The following is a 7,224-nucleotide window of genomic DNA, read 5'->3' on the forward strand; positions in this document are numbered from 1 at the left end:
GAAAACCCCAGGGGCTACATTTTAGTCTTTTTATATATTAGGAGTTTCTTACTTAAAACAAAAACAAAAAAACTATTATTCTGGTTATGAAGTTGTTCCATTGTGGATTACTTCAATCATTATTTCTATTAACCAATCTATTCTGAGTCAATCATGAGGCATTATTTTAAAACTGTAATGCCCTCTGGTTTTGTTTGAAAATTCAAGCTTGGAAACGTGTGACTTAATGAGATTTTGATTTATTTTTTCATGACTGTATATTTCCAGAAATGAATCAAATTCATGAAAAATTCCAAATCTTCTTTTTTGAGTCACCTAGAGAAACTATTGCTTCATCAGTAAATGGGGTTGTTGACAGTAAACAAGGGAATTTAAAGTAGAGGAACGAATGCTTGGTCTGGGGTAGAAGCACAGAGCCATGACCGTGCCAGAGCTTTTGAGTCCTGATGGTTCCTCTCATTTATCTCTCTGACTGCCAGGGGCAGCAAAGTCTCTTTCTGGAGGGACTGGAGAGACCTGGGTTTGAGTCCCAACTCCACCACTTACTAGCTCTATGGCCCCTTGAAAGCTCCTCAGCCTCTTGGAGACTCACTTTTCCCATCGATAAAACCCATAAAATAGGGATAGTAATTCCTTCCTCTTAGAATTGATTGCTCTTAGAAGTGAAGTGATCTATGACACCCAGTGGGGACCTCAACTTGTGCTTCCATTAAATAAGAGGGATAAACTTTGTTATCTCTAACCTTAAGAAAATGAAAACAATAAAAACCATAAAGTCCTCCTAGACTCGTTTTCTCTCTTTACAAAATGTTATTCATTACAGTTAGCCCTACCTGGATCACGAGGAAGAACTACAAATTAGTTCATTCATTCCTTCTTTGAATTCATTCATTAATTTAGTAGGAAAAAACAATATCTTATACTTAAAGCACTTATTGTGTGCTAGGTGCTCTTCTAAAGCTCTTAGGTATTTTAATATTTATGACTACACTTGTGTGATAGATACTTTTATGAGGCCCATTTTACAGATGTGGAAACTGAGTCACAGAGAAGTTAAGGAACTTGGATAAGGTCACACAGCTAGAAAGTGGCAGAGGCAGGGTCTGAACCCAGTAGTCTAATGCCATATTATCTCCTATGTCTAGAGTGTTCAGGGGTGGGTCTAGACACACAAAATCCAAACAATTAGAAGAGCTGTTTCAGAATCCTTCTCTTCGTTAGGGAGAGGGCATAGCAGGTCTGCCCAATGAGGAGATATCCTATTGTGAGAGGTACCTTTCCAAATGTGACACTCATTGCACCTCCTTGTCGTTTGAACTCGTGTCTGACGTCTTTCCAGGTAGACTGAGTTCCCTGAGGCTCCTTCTCTGCCTGTTGGCCACTGCACACCAGCACCAGTGCTCAATAAACACGTGAGGAGTGATAGAAACCACACCAAGATGAAACGCACCTTATCCTGCTACAGAGGCTGGAAAAGTCCCTTGTTCTCTAGCACAGTGAAACGAGCCAGCTCCACCGGAGATACGCGCGAGATCTACACAAGAACAAGAAGTATGTAAAATGCAGCACACTGCCTTGTTCACTCTAGAAGTAAACCAACTAAATGTTTAATTTAGTGTTCCATTTTTGGAGGAGCTCTGTGTCTGTATCGTAAAGAGTGTTTCAGAAGTGAAGAAAAAATTCACTGGATTCTTTTCCATAGCAAAACTGTGAATGCAAATTGTAGCATCTGTTTCACATGCATGTTAAAACAAGCAGTATGTTAATAGAAAGAATGGCTGGGGAGAAGCCAGGACATCGGACAGGACTCTTCTTAACTGGAGCTCCCAGCATGGAATTTGGTATGGCTAGGTCAGGCTAGGCACACGTTTCTCACTCCTGCTTTCGTGGAGGGCATCATGTAATTTGGAACAAGGTTAGGTTATATGTGTCTGGCTTCCCCACATTAAATGAACCCCACATTAAATATCAGAAACAGATCAGTTTTGAAATCTTTTCTGTGAATGTAAAGCTAAGTGACTTTCAGCATCTGATTTGGGATTCTAGCCAGAAAACACTGGGCTGAAGAATCAGAAGGATTAAACCATCCAAACAGAATCCACTTGCCGGAAATTCAGCAAACATTCCACTGCCTTCAAAACAGTGGGATCGTCATATGAAGCTGGAAACACTTTAAAATTCTAACTTAGGTAGTGATGGCCCCAAATACGTATCTGACCTAAGGAGAGAATGGCAGTGAACTTGTTTACACTGTAGAGATCTTTAGACAGCCATCTAACTATTACCTACCTGCAAACTGGTATGTTCATTTGCATAAGAAAACCAATGGAGGACCATAGAACTCTGAAGATACTTGTGGCTTGAAAACTAAATTTCATATTTATCAGTAACATAAAATTAATACTAATGTATCCACTTAAAATAATATTTTAAAAAATTAGAAAGACATAGCTACCAATTTGATCTGAGTTTCTATTAGGGATTGGAGACTGAGAAATTTTTTCCTTCCTGACAAGTATCTTTTCCAAGGAATGTGGCTTGTGCTTGTTCCCCATGATATGCATGACCTTTGTGTACAATTACTCCTTCTTCCCTGGTACAGCCAACCTCCAAGCCCTCTTACACCCCTTCTCTTTCAGCTCTAGGATCTTGAGAATCAGGGAAACCATGAACCTGAGGCCCTGGGCCACTGTTCGGGGCTCTTTCACACCCTAAGTCCAGGCCAGTCCTCCTTTTGTGTTAAGACATGGTTTTGATCTTTAAGAGTGAGGTTCTTCCTCCTACACTATTGGTGGGGATGTAAATTGGTGCACTATGGAAAACAGTATGGAGGTTCCTTGAAAAACTAAAAATAGAGTTGCCATATGATCTAGCAATCCCACTCTTGGGTGTTTTTTTTTTTTTTTATGGAGAAATCTCTAATTCAAAGAGATACAAGCACCACAATGTTCGTAGCAGCACTATTTCCAATAGCTAAGACGTGGAAGCAACTTAAGTATCCATCAACAGATGAATGAATAAAGACGTGGTGTATATACACACACACACACACACACACACACACACACACACACACAATGCAATACTAGTCAGCTATAAGAAAGAATGTAATAATGCCATTTGCAGCAACACGAATGGACCTAGAGATTATCATACCAAGTGAAGTAAGTCAGACAGAGAAAGATAAATATCGTATGATATCACTTACATGTGGAATCTAAAACATGATACAAATGAAGCTATTTACAAAACAGAAACAGACTCACAGACAGAGAACAAATTTATGGCTACCAAAGGGGAAGGGGGGAAGGGATAAATTAGGACTATGGAATTAACAGATACACACTACTATATATAAAATAGATAAACAATAAGGCCCTACTGTACAGCACAGGGAAGTATATTCAATATCTTATAATAAACCATAATGGAAAAGAATATGAAAAATATATGTATATATAACCAAATCAGTTTGCTGTACACCAGAAACTAACAGAACATTGTAACAACTATATTTTGTTTTTAAAAAAAAAGAGTGAGTTCCTTTATTAGTGACTATGGACCCCATTTCCAAGGAATTCCACAAAATCATGTGTATTCATCCCAACTTTTATTCTATAGTCAAAGGTATTCATGACTCATAAAATATGAAGACCCCCTATTTTAAGAGGCTTATCTAAGGATAGACACTAACTGCACCCTCAAGAGTGAAATACAAACCTGAATGTGGATTTCAGGATTGTGATGATTTGTGAGATGAACTGGACAATTTCATGATAGAATGTGTTTCATACAATGACATGCTGCTCCTATTCATGTGTACCTTGCCACTCTCCAACCACTTTGTTCATTTAGTGACTGAGTTCAGCTGAATCTCATTTTAGGCTGTTATTTTTCTGTTGCTATGTCATGCTCCTCTTCACCTCCCCCACTGCTGGCAGCTGTTGGCCTAGAGAATGCCAACAAGTATCACTATTAGCCTGAACCAGAGCAATCAGGAAAATTATCCCCCCAAATATATGGAAGGCTTTCTAACCCCTAGCAAAATTACGGCTATAATTTTTGGTGGCACATGTTTTCATACTCTGGGAGCAGAGAATTCTCATCTAGGATGAGACATTTTCCAACTCTTCCTGCAGAAAAAACAGAAATACATATTCCCTGCATGGACAGGAGCCTTGTCACAGAAGTTTCCCAGCCAAGTATCACTTAGAGTTTCTTGTGTGGGTAGGAATCTCTCTGCAGGAGTTGGTCAGAGCAGGTCTACAACTTCTTTCTCCAGGAGATAATTCAAAATTCAGAGAATCCTACGAGAGATACAATCGTGTTACCCCCATGGCTGGTGCTTAAAAAAATGTCTTTGTTACACACTGCCCACAAATTCCATAATGTGAAATCCAAGGTTATTTACAACTGTGCCTCTACCTGGTGTCAGCATGCACTATCCCTGACCCCTTTCAGCTCCTGTCCTTATCTCCACTAGACTACCTACTTTTCAATATGCAAATTGTATGCCTGACATTTTCTGTATTTGCTCATGTTGTTACCACTTACATTGGTAACAACATGCTGTAATCATTATGTTTTTACGTTGTTAGGAGGTAAAACTTTACCTCTTATATCTGCTTGGCAAATATCTTCTCACTCTGCTTGGCCCATTTTTTTTTTTTAAACTGAGATATAATTTACCTATAACATTGTGTAAGTTGAAGGTGTACAACCTGTTGATTTGATAAATTTATATAATGCAGTATAATTACCTCCTTAGCTTTAGCTAACATCTCTATCAAGTCATGTAATTATAATTTATTTTTTGTGGTGAGAACACAAGATCTAGTCTCTTAGCAATTTTGAAACATATAATATAGTATTGTTGACTGTAAACACTATGCTCTGCATTAGATCTCTGCTGGACCCATTTTGAATATCAATCCTTTGTTCTATATTCTCCAACCTGGCCCTTTCCCCTCTTCTCTCTGAGGGATAAAGAGTTGCACTAATTTGTCCACACTGGTCTTGATGCTTGGGAGTCAGGTGTGGATCTCGTTACTGCTATGGTAGAGATTGCTAGCTGACCGCCCCAATCCATCTACCCTCATTTTCCATAGCAATAGAGTTGTAGCTGGGCATGCAGTTATTCAGAGAAAAATTGTACTTCTCAGCCACCTTGTGACAAGGGGAGCAGAGTGACCAGGTTCTGGCCTGTGGCATGTGGGTGTGAGTGCTGTGGTGCCACATGTGGACAGGGCTGGAAACCTCTCCCATGCCCCTTTCCCTCCCTGAACTTTAGCCAAGCCTATGAGAGCAGGGGATGGCAGAGAGACTGGGTGGGAGGACCCAGGGGTAAGAACGAAGCAGCAGCCCACCTCTCTCCTGAAACTACCACCCAAGGGAAAAATAAACCTTTTTAAGCTGTTATTTTGTTAGATTGCTCTCCCCACCCTTTCTCTCTCTCTTTTTCCTTTCCTCCCTCCCTCTATGATTTTTATTTTTTTTTACGACCACTTAACCTTTTACCTACCTATCACCATTATTGGTTTTGTAACTTTGGACAATTGACTTAAACCTCAGTTTCTGAATCTGCAAAATGGAGATAACTTCAGATGGTTTGGGGGGATTAAATGAGTTGATCCATGGAGAGGGCTTGACTTTACAATAAATATGAGGTATGATCATGATGTTCATTGTTATAAACATCTCCCCCAAAACGTTTTTGTTTATAAACTGGTCTCCCTGCCTCAGACTTGGCATGTGCCATGTGATAAATATTTTTTGTCATCCCAATGATGGGCTATAGTAGAGTCTCCAAAAATTAGTGTTGCATTCATGCTTGTTGAGTGACTAAAAAGGGTCTGGGGTATCTCCTCTCCAACTTCTTCATTTCCTCTGGGCTGCTGTCCAGACTCATGCAGGCCCCCAATCCTCCAGACTCTCTCCACACCAGAGCCCATCAGATGGTCTGGGAAACTCACCATCCACTGTCTGCCTGGTCTAGTTACCTCGACAACCCATGTCTTTGTTTATCACTTCATTCCTTCGGTGGGTATTTACTGAGGGGCTATTATAACTGGCACAGTGCTGGGGCTGAGGATAAGGAAGTGAACAGAGCATGTGAGGTCCCTCTTTTAGTTACTCTGTCATTCTTTGGAAGGGAGACAAATGATAAATGATAAATCAATAAATAAGCCAGAAAATGGAAGGTGGAGAGGAATGCCATGGGGAGTAAAAGGGTAATATTCTAGAAATCCTGGGAGTGGCTGGTCTGGGAGATGATGTCTGAGTTGCTAGCCGAAACCTGCCTGGGGATGAGCCAGGAGGAGAGTGTTATACTCCATTAACTTGGGTCACCTCCTGTAGCAGCCCCGTGAAGCCCCTTTGTTGCTGGTCACCCTTGCTGGAACAGGAACCCGCCTCCCACTGGGGTCCCAAACTCTACCAGACCACTTGTGGGAATGAGTTGCCAGCATTCACTGCTTATACAGATCTTTGAGGAAATTAGAATACCAGAGCTGAAAGAGTGAGCTTGGGTTCTGGAGAGGCACAAACAATTCAATCACTTCTTTGACTTTTAGTTTACAAACATCTGGAGATTTTCAGAGAGTTTATAATTTATTCTGTTTGGAATATAAGACTAAACAAAATGAAAAATCTTGAGAACTTCTGAACAAAATTTGTCATAATTCTACCTCGGGGGGAGGGGAATGTGACCTCCTGTTAGGACGAGATTCCGTTGGGAAGTGATGTAGGCTTTGACTTGGAGTTGAAGGGAGGATTGATTTTTCTTTGTAGCCTGAGTTCTCCACAGGTGGTACATTAATTGATATGCCAGGGCAACTTATTAGGTGGCATTTTTGTTTCTTGTTTTGTTTCCATCATCACCCCATCTAAGTTTTACCTATATCTGCATGGAAAGAGAAGAGGGGTATCCACTAGCCTTTGTTGAGCACTTTGCCCAAGTACCCAGCTGGCACAAATACACCTGGCTCCTTTGGTTCCAGTTTGGTCCTCTTTTCCTTGGTAAAACCACTCTTCCAACCTGATGCTTAGCAACTAATACAGACAACTGGTTGCAAGTGCTCATATAGAGGATGAAGGAGGAGCGCCTTATAAGTGACCAGCCCTGTTGTATATAACTGATGCCACTGCTTACTCCATCCTGCCTTCCAAGATAATGGTGGGTAGATGAGGGTGGTGGGAGGGGTCGCTCTTTAGAGAGAAGGAAGA

Source organism: Monodon monoceros, unplaced genomic scaffold, assembly GCF_005190385.1.
Source record: "Monodon monoceros isolate NGI ecotype Baffin Bay Population unplaced genomic scaffold, NGI_Narwhal_1 Super_Scaffold_21, whole genome shotgun sequence".
Taxonomy (NCBI): domain Eukaryota; kingdom Metazoa; phylum Chordata; class Mammalia; order Artiodactyla; family Monodontidae; genus Monodon; species Monodon monoceros.